We start from the raw sequence: 17,093 nt of genomic DNA on the forward strand, positions 1-17,093 counted from the left end.
TGAATATTTTGAGAGTAGAGTACCTTTTCATCCTTTATTGATACCTTATTCTGAAGCGCTTGATCGAGTGTCTCCTTCTTCTTTTTCTGACATTGCTCGTGTGCCTCGAGAGAATCGACGAGCTCATCGACTGTGAACTTCGCCAAGTCCTTTGACTCTTCTATGGCACATACAACATTCTCGAAGTTGTCGGTTAACGACCTCAAGATCTTCTCCACAACCCGCGTCTCGGGTAACATTTCTCCATTTCGATTTAGTTTATTTGCTAGGGTCTATACGTGCGTTATGTAGTTAGATACATTTTCTGACTCCTTCATCTTCATTCTCTCCAACTTGCAACGCAGAGTTTGGAGACACACTTGCTTGACTCGGTCGGTTCCTTTGAACACTTTTTCTAAAGTGTCACATGCTTCATTTGAAGTAGTTGCCTTGGTAATCTTCTCAAAGCCCAACTCGTCAACAGCCCGGAACAGCATGTATAATGTTGCCTTATCCTTTGATCGTAATTCTTTTAACGTTTTGTTTTGCGCTGCCGTATAACCCGTGGTATTCTTTGGTTCTTCGAAACACCTCCCATGCTTCTTGAGAACCGAGAAGAGATTTCATTTGGATGCTCCAATTATCGTAGTTAGTCTTCGTTAATCGTGGTAGCGGCATTTGTCCCATCATATTCGCCATCGGCTCTGATACCAATTTGTAGAAAATAAACTCTCGCTTTAATACCAATTTGTTGAAAATAAGACTCGCTCTAATACCAATTTGTTGAAAATAACAAACAAAACTGTGAGGGAGATGTCGAGAGGGGAGAGACAAGGAGACAACGAATTCTGAAAAAACTGTTTTTCTATTACAATGTACTTGAATGAGACAACTCTGCTTTCTCTACTTGCTCTCCATTTTACCTTGGGAAAACAACCTAATTTATAGGTTTTCTAAACGCTAAAATTAGTCATCCCATATGCTATCATTTTCTTACTGACTATTTCTGCAAGTTATTGGCCTTTCATTTTCCTTTTCGCCTTTTCCTTCAACGACTCAATTTCAAAACTTACTAAAATTAACAAAAAACTCTAAACGCTAAAATTGGTCTCCTATCGAAGTGTTATGGATATGAGAGATTGATAAAAACGATATTGTCACGATTGACTAATAAATTAATATGGTTAGATTATGGGTAGAAAGGGATATGATTCTGATAGAATGATAGAACGATAGCGTTAGGACATGCTCCTGTAACGATATGACAAATGTACGTTGATGTAATGATATGATTGTGATAGATATAAGAATGTTAAGACAATAATAAGTTAGGGAACGATATGACCACGAAGTGTTTACGATATGATACGATTATAAAATGAAAAAAAATCTATTCTAATTAAGACTAGGAATTTAAATATGTGACTACCCTATGCACGTTCCACAATCTCTCCTCGCGATCTGTCGTCTTCCATACAAGTGCACCTTTGCTTTACCTGAAAAATGATGTGGAACATGGCATGAGTATTTCGACGATTACTCAGTAAGTGGCCCCACTATAGGGGGCCATGCAAATGCAAACACATGCAAACAAGATTTAGGGACCTATCTCTAACATCATAAGGGTTGCCTCCAGTCTTTGACAAATTGGATATGTAGTACTTCCCTACACACCCTACACACGACTCACAAGTGCGAGTTTGAATCCATAGGGCGCTCGCATGGAGTTCATTTGTCGAAGGAACAAAGTTCTAAGGGTGCTCGCACACCCCTTGGACCCATTGTTCAAGCTAATCTTTTGCGACGTTCGGAGTTCAGCGAAACCCCATAGTGTCATGCGCCTCATGAACACCCTTATCATCATATTGTGTGCATTCGCACTCATCATTGTTAAGTTATGGAGTCTGCTCCCTGTATTTATAGCTTGGTCAATGGCTATATCCGGTAAACCATATTTGGTAAAGCCATATATGGTGAAGCTATATCCGGTAAAGCTATATATGGTACATAGCTATATATAGTAGATGGTTAAACCTGGTAAAGCTATATTTAGTAGACTGAACCATATATATATCCCGTCCAGTAAAGCTTTGAGATGTACTTTTCTATTCTCTGTACTCTCTTGTTGTACATACCTGAAGTCATCAATACAAAAATCCTTTTAGCCAGAGTTCTCCTTGCAACTTTTCTCTATCCCATTCTTTGTGTTCATCTAGATCGAGCGTGTGCGTTGTTGTGCGATCCTAACAACCGGTATCGATCCTAACAACTGGTATCAGAGCAAGGCAAAATTCACCACGATCTGTGAAGATGGAAAGTTCAAAGATTGGAATTGAGAAGTTCGATGGATCCGATTTCGGTTTCTGGAAGATGCAGATTGAAGATTATCTGTACCAGAAAGATCTTCACGAACCTCTGTTGGGGGTGAAGCCGGATACCATGACCACGGAACAGTGGAAGCTCAAGGATCGACAAGCCTTAGGGATGATCCGGTTGACGCTATCCAGAAACGTGGCGTTTAACATCATCAAGGAGAAGACAACGTCAGATCTGATGAAGGCGCTGTCAAATATGTATGAAAAACCGTCGGCTATGAACAAGGTGTATTTGATGCGTAGATTGTTCAATCTACAGATGTCTGAAGGTGGACGTGTTGCGGATCATATAAATGAATTCAATATGATCATAAGTCAACTGGGTTCGGTGGAAATTAATTTCGAAGATGAAATTAAAGCGTTGATTTTGATGTCATCCTTACCCGAGTCATGGGATACTGTTGTTGCCGCAATCAGCAGTTCCCGAGGATCTGATAAACTGAAGTTTGATGAAATTCGAGATGTAGTTCTCAGCGAAAGTATTCGCAAACGGGAAACTGGAGATTCATCAGGCAATGCTCTCAGTGTTGATCGAAGGGGAAGAAGCAAATCAAAGAGCTCAAACAAACATGGGCGTTCAAAATCAAAGAACCGGGGAAAATCTCCAAACAAACCCAACGTAACGTGTTGGAGCTGTGGGGGAAAAGGACACTTTCGGACAGATTGTACAAAGCTAAAGAAGAAGCAGAATCATAAATCTGAAGATGATGATGATTCTATATACACAACAGAAGATGCTGAGGACGTTTTAATCCTTAGTGTGGATAGCCCAGCTGAATCCTGGATTTTGGATTCAGGTGCATCGTTCCATTCGTCTCCAAGTAAGGAATTGTTTCGAAATTTCAAATCAGGAAATTTCGGGAAGGTGTATCTTGCCGACAATAAAACCTTGGAGATTGAAGGAAAGGGAGATGTCTCCATACAAACTCCAGCAGGAAATCAATGGACATTACAAGATGTCAGATACATTCCTGGTCTCAAGAAGAACCTGATCTCTATTGGTCAGTTGGATAGCACAGGCTATGCAGCAGAGTTTGGAAAGAGTTCCTGGAAGATTGTGAAGGGCGCCATGGTTGTTGCGCGTGGCACAAAATCTGGAACCTTATACACTACTGCAGAGTGTATAAACATGACTGCTGCTGCTGAGAGTGCTTCCAATTCAAGTCTATGGCACAATAGACTTGGACATATGAGCGTCAAAGGAATGAAGATGCTCACTGCGAAAGGAGCTTTAGAAGGCTTAAAATCTGTTGATATGGGTCTTTGTGAGAGCTGCGTTATGGGCAAACAGAAACGAGTTAGTTTCACAAAGGCTGCCAGAGAACCGAAGAAAGTGCGGTTGGAAATGGTCCATACAGACGTCTGGGGACCATCTCCAGTTTCATCACTTGGTGGATCAAGGTACTACGTCACCTTCATCGATGACTTCAGCAGGAAGGTATGGGTTTACTTTCTGAAACATAAGTCAGATGTGTTTACCACCTTCAAGAAGTGGAAAGCTGAAGTTGAAAATCAGACCGGCTTGAAGATCAAATGCCTGAGGTCTGACAATGGAGGAGAGTACAACAAATCAGAGTTTATAACATTTTGTGCAGCTGAGGGAATTAGATTAATAAGAACAATTCCCGGTAAGGCAAGACAAAATGGTATTGCAGAAAGGATGAACAGAACCTTGAATGAGCGAGCAAGAAGCATGAGGATTCATTCTGGATTGCCAAAGGCATTCTGGGCTGATGCTGTGAACACAGCAGCATATTTGATTAATAGAGGGCCGTCAGTACCCTTGAAGTTCAAATTGCCCGAAGAAGTATGGACAGGAAAAGAACTCAAGTACTCTCACTTGAGAACCTTTGGCTGTACTGCGTATGTTCATGTTGATCCAGAGAAGAGAGATAAGCTTGATGCTAAGGCTGTGAAATGCTACTTCATAGGCTATGGCTCTGACATGTTCGGGTATAGGTTTTGGGATGAGAAAAATATGAAGATCCTAAGACACTGTGATGTGACCTTTGATGAAAATGTCATGTACAAGGACAGAGAGAAGATAAACTCTGAGACTACGAAGCAAGTGGGAGTTGAATTTGAGTGGCAAGAAAATTCACACAGTGATGGTACAACAGAAGCTCAAGAAACTCCTGATCCTATTGCTGAAGAACCAGACGTGGCTGATCCTATTGCTGAAGAACCAGACGTGGAGCAAGTTGCACCTGAGCAGGTGTTGAGAAGATCATCCAGAACTACCAGAGCACCAGACAGATATTCAACCTCATTACACTATCTGTTGCTGACTGACGAAGGAGAACCAGAGTCCTTTGATGAGGCCCTACAAGTGGAAGATTCAACTAAGTGGGAGCAAGCCATGGATGATGAGATGAGCTCACTTGAAAGGAATAATACGTGGGTGCTGACTGAGTTGCCTACAGGAAAGAGAGCTCTGTTGAACAAATGGGTGTTCAAAATCAAGGTTGAACCAGATGGCAGAAGGAGGTTTAAGGCTCGGTTAGTAGTTAAAGGATATTCACAAAGAAAAGGCATTGATTATGCTGAGATCTTTTCTCCAGTTGTGAAATTAACTACTATCCGAATTCTACTGAGTATTGTTGCATCGGAGAATTTGCACCTTGAGCAAATGGATGTAAAAACGGCATTTTTACATGGAGATCTAGACGAGGAGATCTATATGCAACAACCCGAAGGATTTGCAGCTCCAAGCAAGGAGCACATGGTGTGTAAGCTCAATAAGAGCTTGTATGGACTGAAACAAGCACCGAGACAATGGTACAAGAAGTTTGACTCCTTCATGAGCAAGAGTGGTTTCCACAGAAGTGAAAAGGATCAGTGTTGCTACCTCAAGAAATACACTGATTCTTATGTGTTTCTACTCCTGTATGTGGATGATATACTAATTGCTGGATCAAGTATGAGGGAGATAAACCACCTGAAGGCAAGCTTGTCTTCAGTATTTGAGATGAAAGATTTAGGTGCAGCGAAGCAGATCCTTGGGATGAGGATTTCTCGAGATAGATCTGCTGGCACATTAAATCTATCCCAAGAGCAGTACATTGAGAAGGTGTTGTCCAAATTCAAGATGAATAACGCTAAACCCAGGACTACCCCCTTGGCAAATCATATTAAATTGTCAAAGGGGCAATCTCCCAAGACAGTTGAGGAACGTGAGCACATGGCATCAGTTCCGTACGCTTCTGCAGTTGGGAGTTTGATGTATGCTATGGTCTGCACTAGACCTGACATAACACATGCAGTGGGAGTTGTTAGCAAGTACATGGCAAATCCAGGGAAGGAACATTGGGAAGCTGTGAAGTGGCTTCTGAGATATCTGAGAGGTACATCCAATACTACACTTTGTTATGGCAATGGCAAAGTAGTTCTGCAAGGTTTTGTGGATGCTGATCTGAGTGGAGATGTAGACTCCAGCAAGAGCACATCTGGGTATATCTACACTATAGATGGAACAGCAGTGAGTTGGATGTCTAAGCTTCAGAAATGCGTTGCTCTTTCATCTACTGAAGCTGAGTACGTGGCCATAGCTGAAGCTGGAAAGGAGATGATATGGATGACAGACTATCTAGAAGAATTAGGCCGGAAGCAGTGCAAGAAGATCCTTTATACAGATAGTCAGAGTGCCATACAGTTGGTGAAAAACCCAGTCTATCATTCAAGAACAAAACACATTAGAAGACGGTACCATTTCACTCGCAGGTTAGTGGAAGAAGGCGATATGTGTTTGGAGAAGATAGAGGGTGCAAAGAATCCAGCAGACATGTTGACAAAATGTGTTGATGTTGGAAAATTAAAGCTATGCAAAGCCCTAATTGGTATGGTGTAGGATCAGTCTCCAAGTGGGAGAATTGTTGAGTTATGGAGTCTGCTCCCTGTATTTATAGCTTGGTCAATGGCTATATCCGGTAAAGCTATATTTGGTAAAGCCATATATGGTGAAGCTATATCCGGTAAAGCTATATATGGTACATAGCTATATATAGTAGATGGTTAAATCTGGTAAAGCTATATTTAGTAGACTGAACCATATATTTATCCCGTCCAGTAAAGCTTTTAAATGTACTTTTCTATTCTCTGTACTCTCTTGTTGTACATACCTGAAGTCATCAATACAAAAATCCTTTTAGCCAGAGTTCTCCTTGCAACTTTTCTCTATCCCATTCTTTGTGTTCATCTAGATCGAGCGTGTGCGTTGTTGTGCGATCCTAACAACTGGTATCGATCCTAACAATCATCATAATGTGCGCATTCACACTCATCATCATACTGTGCGTATTCACACTCATCATCATAATGTGTGCGTTCGCACTCATCATCATAATGTGTGCGTTCTCACTCATCATCTCTAGGGGAAGTAGCCCTATGCTTTTGAACATACAATATGCATAAGGTCCCTCTAAATCCATCATAATGTCTCTTCTGATACAACCCTTTAGTCTCATCTCTTTGTTACTCCAGGTAACACACAGTCGTTGATATTTTTGTTGAAAATAAGACTCGCTCTAATACCAATTTGTTGAAAATAACACTCACGAAACTGTGAGGGAGATGTCGAGAGGGGAGAGACAAGGAGACAAAGAATTCTGAAAAAACCCTTTTTCTAATCACTATACTTAAATGAGACAACTCTGCTTGCTCTCGTGCTCTCCATTTTACAATGGAAAACAACCTAATTTATAGATTTTCTAAAGGCTAAAATTGGCTATCCCATATGTCATCATTTTCTAACCCACGGTCCCTGAAACGATTATTGGCCTTTCATTTTCCTTTTCGCCTTTTCCTGACTCAATTTCAAAACTTACTAAAATTATTACCAAAAAAAAAATAATAATAATAATAAAAAAAATAAAAATTAAAAAATTAAAACGACCTTTTTCATTTAAGGTTATTCCCAACAAAACTCCCCCATAAACTTAAATGCTCCTGCCATCTGTCATGCCAATCATCTGCTTGTATTTGTCGAAAAGTACTTTCGATAGTGGTTTTGTAAAGATGTCCGCAACTTGATCCTGACTTGCCACATGCAGCAATTCCACGTTTTCTTCCTTCACATCATCTTGGATAAAATGAAATCGAACGTCAATGTGTTTGCTTCTTTCATGGTTCACTGGGTTCTTTGCCAACTCAATTGTTGATTGGTTGTCAACTTGTATTACGGTTACACCTCGTTGCTTTAGCTCCATCTTACTCAACAGATTTCTAAGAAATATTGCGTGACACACACACCAAGATGCTGTTACATACTCAGCTTCACATGTCGAGAGTGTCACAATCGGTTGTTTTTTTGAAAGCCAAGTATATGCTCGGTTGTCCATTGTAATGATCTAAAATAAATAAATGTCTATGTGTGTTGTAGTTGTATTTAATAGTAAAATACTTATTTTGATAACTAGGAAATTAATAAATAAATAAATAAATTAATTAATTTGTTGCGTCAAGCAGCTGCTACAATAGAGGGAGAGGATAGTGACACACGTGGGTTGGAGATGTCGGAACGCTGAGGAGAGAAGGGTGGGTGAGTTGGAGGAATGAAAATTTATAAAGGTCCGGTAAAAAGGGTTAAAAACGTAGAAGAGAGGATTGAAAAAGAAAAAAACGAGAGAAAACAAAGGAAGGAGAATCTTACCCATATGCTTGGTAATTCGTAAGGTTCTTCAGTGTTTGTTGTGGTAGTGTGCAAACGTGAGGATGGGGGGACGAGTGTGCTGATTTTCAGCCATTGAAGCTCTGAATTTAAGCTGATTTAAGCGTTTATCTCAAAGGGTAAGGAAAGCCCATATTACTGATTCTTTAATTCTCAATATCTCGGTATACACGGTGTAATAAGTAATGAAATATGGCTTGTTAGAATCGTAATAAGGAGATCCATAAAGTTGTAGTGGAAGCCGGGACGAAATACGGACTGTAGAGGTGAAATATGGCTTCAGGACATAATCGGTATTAATAGAGAAGTTGGGAAAATTGCAGAAAACACAACAAAGGAGCGCGTGGGGAGCCGCGACAAGGCATTTTTCTGGCGCGTGGGACAAACACGCCGAGAGTGTGAGGGCGCGTGAGATCTCATTTCAGCTTTCAGTTTGTCCCGTTCGATTCGTTTTGACCTGTTCTATCTAGATTGACCAATACTTACCTTGAAAATTGTGGAATATAGATATGATTAAAGGAAATTGTGTTGAAATACCCTATTAAACGTACATTCAAGGGAAAAAGGGATTCAAAACCAAGTAAGTAGCATATCGTGCTTTAAACTAGTTCTTAACTTGTTTTACAACTTGCGAGTATGTTGTTTACATGATTAAGAGCTTAGTATGTTAATATGAGCTTTGATAATATTGACTGATGATTTGTGTATTATGACTGCTTGCCTGTGATGTAAGCATGTTATAAATGATTACTGGAATGTTCTATGTGTCGAACATTATAAACGTATGAAAGCATGCATCAGATGTGAGTATGCTAAGCGTGTTAATGGAAAGTTATGATTCTAGGATATGCTTATAGATTGTGGAGCCATGGCCTAATTATATGAGTATTGTAGTCTACTAATTCCCGCGTTGTTCCTGACCAACGCGCTGTGTGCTAAGTCAAAGAGAATGAATACTCCTGACCATTGGTATATGAGTTATACAGGCCGCCAGAGAAATTAGTAGACGGGCCGTATTTGACCGAGAGCGAGTCTTACATACGAGTCCAAAAATGCTAGATAAGCATATAGAGAGAGTCAGTAACCTAAGCTGGAGGTAGCTGAGATACCTCATTAACGAACAGATGACCCTAGTAAGAGAAACTAGGAGTCAATGGCGAATCAAACTTAAAAAAGACCTCGAAAGATTAGTTATAATTCATGAAAGATAAATTAGCTACTTACTAGGTAATCTAATTACTCATCAAAATTATTATAACTTTTATTTCCAGATTTAGATGATGGAGGCCAACCGAGGACGAGACCAGCGGGCTAGAGACACGTGGATATGTTTGTTGAAAATAAGACTCACTCTGATACCAATTTGTTGAAAATCACACTCACGAAACTATGAGAGAGATGTCAAGAGGGGAGAGACAAGGAGAAAAGAACTTCTGAAAAACCTCTTTTTTATTACACTGTACTTAAATGAGACAACTCTGTTTGCTCTGCTTGCAATCTTGCTCTTCTTGCTCTCTGCATTTTACCCTGGAAAACAACCTCATTTATAGGTTTTATAAAGGCTAAAATTGGCTCTCAAATATGTCATCATTTTCTAACCCATTGTTCCTCAAACCGTTATTGGCCTTTCATTTTTTGGCCTTTTCATTCAATTTCAAAACTTACTAAAATTAACAAACAAAAAAATAATAATAATAATAAAATAAAATAAAACTACCTTTTTCATTTACGTTTATTCCCAACAAAACTCCCCCATAAACTTAAATGCTCCCTGCGATCTGTCATGCCAATCATCTCCTTGTATTTGTCGAAAAGTACTTTCGGTAGCGATTTTGTAAAGATGTCCGGAACTTGATCCTGACTTGCCACATGCAGCAATTCTACGTTTTCTTCCTTCACATGATCTCTGATAAAATGAAATCGAACGTCAATGTGTTTCTTCTTTCATGGTTCACTGGGTTCTTGGCCAACTCAATTGCTGATTGGTTGTCAACTTGTATTATGATTGCATCTCGTTGCTTTAGCTCCATCTTACTCAACAGATTTCTAAGACATATTGCGTGACACACACACCAAGATGCTGCTACATACTCAGCTTCACACGTCGAGAGTGTCATGATCGGTTGTTTCTTTGAAAGCCAAGCAAATGTTGTGTTGCCCATGAAGAATATATAACCCGATGTACATTTCCAATCGTCTATGTCTCTGCACCAATCACTGTGAGAGTAACCGACTAACTTGTAATCTTCTGTTTTTGAGTGGAATAACCCAAGTAACACCGTTCCTTGGATGTATCATACGACTCGCTTCAACGCCTTCCAATGTGAATAAATTGGCTCCTCCATGAACTGACTTATTATGCCAACACTTAATGAAAGATCTAACCTTGTGCATGTAAGATAGCGAAGGCTTCCCACAAGGCTTTGATACCTATTTGCATCTACTCGTTCTCCTTCATTGCACTTTGAGAGCTTTGCACCTGGTTCCATTGGTGTTGATACCGGGTTGCAATTTTCCATCTTGGACTTCTTCAAAATCTTCTTTGCATATTTCTCCTGTGATATAAAAATACCTATTTCTCCTTGAATAACCTCCAAATCGAGAAAAAACTTTAACAAGCCCAAGTCTGTCATCTAAAATTCTCGTGTCATTGTGCTGATGAACTCTTCTATCATTTCATCATTGTTGCCTGAGAAGATGAGGTTATCGACATAAAGATCAACAAGTATCACATTACCTCCACTCTTCTTTGTATAAAGTGAATGTTCGTGGGGGCATTGTTTGTACCCATTCTCCTTGAAGTATGTATCGATACGAGTATTCCATGCTCGCGGTGCTTGTTTCAACCCGTAAAGTGCCTTCTTCAATTTAGTACCTTCTTCTCTTCCCCAATTTTCATGTACCCAGGAGGTTGTTCGAGGTATACTTCTTATTCAACCACACCATTCAAGAATGCTGACTTGACATCCATTTGATAATTCGGCTATTTGAATTGAACTGCTTGGGAAATGAGCAAACGGATTGTCTCCATTCTAGCGACGGGAGAAAACACTTCGTCATAGTCCATTCCCGCCTTTTGCTTGTATCTCTTTGCAACAAGTCGCGCCTTGTACCCCTCAATCTCGCCTTGAGCAGTCATCTTTTTCTTGAATACCCACTAAACACCTATGGGCTGACTTCCTTTCGGTAATTCTGTCACTTCAAATGTGTTGTTGCGATGAATCGCTTTAATCTCCTCATCCATGGCAGTTTTCCACTTCGTGTCTCGCACCGCCTCTTCAAAGCTAATATTTTCAGCATCTGCCAGAAGACATACAAGGTGTACCTCATTTGTTGAGTCATACAAATCTCGCAAACTTTGCATTTTGGGTTGTCGTGGTTCATCTTCATCATTGGAAATTCTGAGTCTGTTGGTGCACTTGTTGGTGCAGCAACTGATGATTCTCCAACTTCGATATTGACTTTCGTCGAATTGTTCCAGTCCCATTCGCTTGCTTCATTTACTCGCACATCGTGAATCACTATCACCATTCTTCGAATCGGGTCAAGTAGTTTGTATCCTTTTGTCTTCTCATCATATCCAATAAAGATATACCTTTTGCTTTTGCCTTCAAGCTTTGTTCTTCGTTGATCCGGTACGTGAGCATAAGCCACACTACCGAATACTTTGAGATGAGAGATTGTAGGCTTTTGTCCGCTCCAAGCCTCTTGTCGTATTTGATAATCTAACTTCGCACGTGGACATCGATTCTGTACATAGATGGCGCATTGCACGACTTCTGCCCAAAATTCCTTCGGCATCCTTTTGCTCTTGAGCATTGAGCGAACCATGCCGACAATGGTCCTATTCTTTCTCTCAGCCACACCAATTTGTTGAGGGGTGTCCGGTGCAGTTTGAAATCGCCTTATGCCTTGATTCTCGCAGTACTCCATGAAAGCCGTCGAAGTATACTTGCCACCTTTATCGGATCGTACAACTTTGATGTGTCTACCAGTTTTCTTCTCCACCATTACTTTGAACTTTTTGAACACCTCGAATGCCTCAGATTTGACTTTCAGAAAGTAAGCTCAAGTTTTTCGTGAGTAATCATCGATAAAGAAAATGAAATACCTCTTTCCGCTGAAGGACTCAGGGGTATATTGTCCATATATATCTGTATGGATTAATTCGAGAGGTTGTTTAGCCCAAAATTTAGCCTTCTTTTGAATTGAGGTTCTCGCATGTTTGCTGAGCACGCATTCTTCACAAATTGTTCCTTCAAAGTCCATGTTTGGTAGCCCATGTACCATATTCTTCTTCACTAACTGCTTTAGACCGCCATGATGTAGGTGACAAAAACGGAGATGCCATAGTGATGTCTTGTTTTCTACATCGACTCGCAAACACTTTTCTCGTATGCTTCTTAAGTTCAATTTGTACATCCGATTTCTTCCTATCTTGACTCGAGCAACCAAATTCCCTTTCTTATCCTTCACGTGTAGCAGGCGGTCCTTTAAGAATATCAAGTAACCTTTCTCTATGAGTTGCTCCATACTCAATATGTTGGTCTTGAGGTCTAGAACGTAATAAACATCTTGGATTGACTCCATTACACCATCCTTTTGAAAGAAATGTATCGTACCTCGGCATTTGACCTCCACCTTTGACGCATCTCCAAATGACACATGACCATCTTCAATCTTTTGCATCTCTTTGAATAGGTGCTCATGACCGCACATATGGTTGCTTTCCCTTAGTCGAAGCACCACAGAGTGTCGTTGTTGATGTTCTCTTCATCTTGAGCCAGCAAGAGACGACCTTCATCTGTTACGTCTTCCAAGGCTAGGTTGGTTGCTCCTTCCACCCTTTTTTCGGCTCGACAGGGTTTTTCAACGTGCCTCATTCTAACACAATTGTAACATTTTTTGGAGTTACAATCATTCGCATAATGACCATATTTTTTACATTTGTAACACTGGATGTTTGATCGACCGCCTCTTCCTTGACTGCGTCCTCTTCAACGCCAATTTTCTTGGCTCGACTGTCTCTTCTACTTATAAATTTCTTCATTTTTGCTGTCTTGACTACCTCGACCATTCCCGCGATTTCCTCGACCTCAAACTTGAATATTTTGAGAGTAAAGTACCTTTTCATCCTTTATTGATACCTTATTCTGAAGCGCTTGATCGAGTGTCTCCTTCTTCTTTTTCTTACGTTGCTCGTGTGGCTCGAGAGNTTCCCTTAGTCGAAGCACCACAGAGTGTCGTTGTTGATGTTCTCTTCATCTTGAGCCAGCAAGAGACGACCTTCATCTGTTACGTCTTCCAAGGCTAGGTTGGTTGCTCCTTCCACCCTTTTTTCGGCTCGACAGGGTTTTTCAACGTGCCTCATTCTAACACAATTGTAACATTTTTTGGAGTTACAATCATTCGCATAATGACCATATTTTTTACATTTGTAACACTGGATGTTTGATCGACCGCCTCTTCCTTGACTGCGTCCTCTTCAACGCCAATTTTCTTGGCTCGACTGTCTCTTCTACTTATAAATTTCTTCATTTTTGCTGTCTTGACTACCTCGACCATTCCCGCGATTTCCTCGACCTCAAACTTGAATATTTTGAGAGTAAAGTACCTTTTCATCCTTTATTGATACCTTATTCTGAAGCGCTTGATCGAGTGTCTCCTTCTTCTTTTTCTTACGTTGCTCGTGTGGCTCGAGAGAACTGACGAGCTCATCGACTGTGAACTTTGCTAAGTCCTTTGACTCTTCTATGACACATACAACATTCTCAAAGTTGTCGGTTAACGATCTCAAGATCCTCTCCACAACCCGCATCTCGGGTAACATTGCTCTATTTCGATTTAGTTGATTTGCCAGGGTATGTACGCGCGTAATGTAGTTAGATACATTTTCCAACTTCTCCATCTTCATTCTCTCCAACTCGTCACTAGAGTTTGGAGCCGCACTTGCTTACTCGACTTCTCCATCTTCATTCTCTCCAACTCTAAAGTGTCTCATGCTTCTTTTGAAGTAGTTGCCCTGACAATCTTTTCAAAGCCTGACTCATCAACAGCTCAAAAAAGCATGTATAATGCTGCATTATCCTTTGATCATAATTCTTTTAACGCCTTGTTTTGCGCTGCCGTATAACTCGTGGTATCCTTTGGTTCTTCGAAACCTTCTTTGACCACCTCTCATGCGTCTTGAGAACCAAGAAGAGCTTTCATTTTGATGCTCCATTTCTCGTAGTGTGTCTTCGTTAATCGTGGTAGCAGCATTTGTCCCATCATATTCGCCATCGGCCCTAATACCAATTTGTTGAAAACAAGACTCGCTCGGATACCAATTTGTTAAAAATAACACTCATGAAAATGTGAGGGAGATGTCGAGAGGGGAGAGACAAGGAGACAAGGAATTCTGAAAAAAAAAAAACTGTTTTTCTATAGTGTACATACTTCCTGCTCTGCATTTTAGAATTGAAAACAACCTAATTTATAGGTTTTCTAAAGGCTAAAATTGGTCATCGCATATGCTATCATTTTCTAACCGAATAGTTATTCGCCTTTCATTTTCTCCTTCAACAACTCAATTTCAAAACTTACTAAAATTAACAAAATAATAATAATAATAATAATAAATAAATAAATAAAATTAAAAAAAATTAAATCTACCTTTTTCATTTAAGTTTATTCAAAACATATTTATATTAATATCATTTTCATGCTCTTAGGGTTGTGTCGTATGTGGATCTAACGACATGATGCAATATGACACTCATCATCATATAGCATGCTCAATATAGAAAACATCTTCATGTTAAGGTAAACGTCACACAATATTCATACTCATCATGTTGCCATAAAATGCATCAAGCATATCAAGTACGTCATTCATCGAAATATATATATACTGCGCACATCATCAAGCATCATAACTCACACATTATCATAACTCATACATCATTATACACTCATACATCATCATGTACTAGTATACGGCATCATACAATACAGCTCGTACATCATCTTAGCTCATACATCATCATATACTAACATACGACATCGTACGACAAAACTCCTACATCATCATAACTCAAACAATTTTTAGCCTATCTTATAGTAAGACCACTTGGTTGGCCGTAGCCAAAGTACTCTCTAATTTAATTAACATAAGCTCCCGTTCCTCGAGAGCTGCTCCAAAGGTTGTTGAGAGTTGACTCCTATTAGAACGTTCATCTTCTTTACGTTAATAACTCACATTTCTATCTTAACCGATGGATCCTTTCTTCTTCAACCGATTTCATATGCGATTTTTAACGATTTTCTCTCTTCTTCTCACGATGTTTCCGACATCATTTCTCTTTCTTTTTCTCTCGCTATCCCTCTGTCGACTTCTCCTCCTCTCTCTCACGAAGTTTCATAGTTGTTGGACGTCCATGGAGGGACGACGACTACGCGGTGTGTGTTTGTTTGTGATGGACGTATTTAGGCTTGTGGTCACTTTTGCGGCGTTGCTTGGTCGGTTTAGGCATCGAGGCTAACGATTTTGGGGTGCCGAAGTTTGATTTTTTGCTCGCAGAAAAACTTCGTTGTTCCCTCTCTTACTCTCTCCATTTTCTACTTCGTTCATCATTTTCTTCTTTGCAGGTGATTCTGAGAGGCTTGAGGAGAGTGGCAAAAGGTTTTCGACGAATTGTGGGGTCGGAAAACGTGATTCTGTGACCCCGCGAAATTTTCGACGACTGAGTTTTTTTTTTTTTTGAAAAAAAAATATTATTATTTGTTACCGTTATGATATGATATTTATGTAATTTGAATGATATGATGTGATTGAGATGCAAAACGACGAACTAGCATGAAATACAACCCTGACGTATGCAAGAAAGATATGATAAATGAAATAATAAACGGTATGTGAAATGATATGAAAAACGATATGATATGTACAGAACACTAGCGGTGTTGTATTAAATGATAATGAAAATGGAAAAATATTGGAACCTCATGCATTATTGTGTGCTCATGCATTGGGGGATACCCTTTACCCTTCAGGATAGTACGGACGCGTACGTTACGAGGCAGGAAAACAATCATTATGGTTATCATAATGCTATGATGACCCAGCAGAAAAACGTTCATTATGTTTATCATAATGTTGTGACGGTCAGGCAGGAAAACAACATTATGTTTAACCTAATGCTGCCGTGACGGTTACTAATTATTACGAGTGTCCGACCTAAATAGCTCCCAGAGTATGCTCACACAACAAGGAAAGTGGCCCAGTAGTGTGCGAACTGACTGGTTAGTCCATACTCGTACTTATCAACTGTGTGGAGTATATGGTACACATTTAAGTTACCGATTAGGATAGTACCATAGGAAAATAGACTGAAAGGATAGGTTCTGTCATTGCATTTGCATGTTCTTGCATTTAAAACCCCCATACTGGGGTCACTTACTATGTATTTATTTAAATACTCAAGTCACGTGGAATTTCTGTTTCAGGTTAAGGAAAGACATTCTGGTATGGCAGACAACGACATCGCAACTCAAGACCATGACACATGCATAGGGTAGTCGTATTTATTTTCTTAGACTTTGGCTAACTAGAACATGATGTTTTTAATTTAAACGTTTATTTAGTCTTTTGTTGTGTCGTCTTTCAAAGGTGATTTCAAAACACGTAAGTCCGTGGCTGCATTCAATGTTCATGATATGTATATAAGTGGCGACCTTAAATTAACTAGAAAAATTTTGGTCGTTACAGTTTTAATAGACAACATCTATTTATCATGCATTTTCTAAGCATTCTGTAACAACCTGAAATTTTCTACTTAATTGGTTGCTACTGTATACATATCATAAACATTGAAGGTGAAAATACTTCATTTAGACTTTCATAAAACATAACGTACAACTTAAAACACAGCCATGGACTTACGTGTTTTGAAAACACTTTTAAAAACGACACAACAAAAGACAAAATAAAATAAATAAATGTTTAAATTAAAGCATCCTAATCTAGCTAAGTCTAAAAAATTATACGATCACCCTATGCATGTGTCATGGTCTCGAGTTGCGATGTCGTCGTC

This window comes from Cucurbita pepo, chromosome LG06 (genome assembly GCF_002806865.2).
Source record: "Cucurbita pepo subsp. pepo cultivar mu-cu-16 chromosome LG06, ASM280686v2, whole genome shotgun sequence".
Taxonomy (NCBI): domain Eukaryota; kingdom Viridiplantae; phylum Streptophyta; class Magnoliopsida; order Cucurbitales; family Cucurbitaceae; genus Cucurbita; species Cucurbita pepo.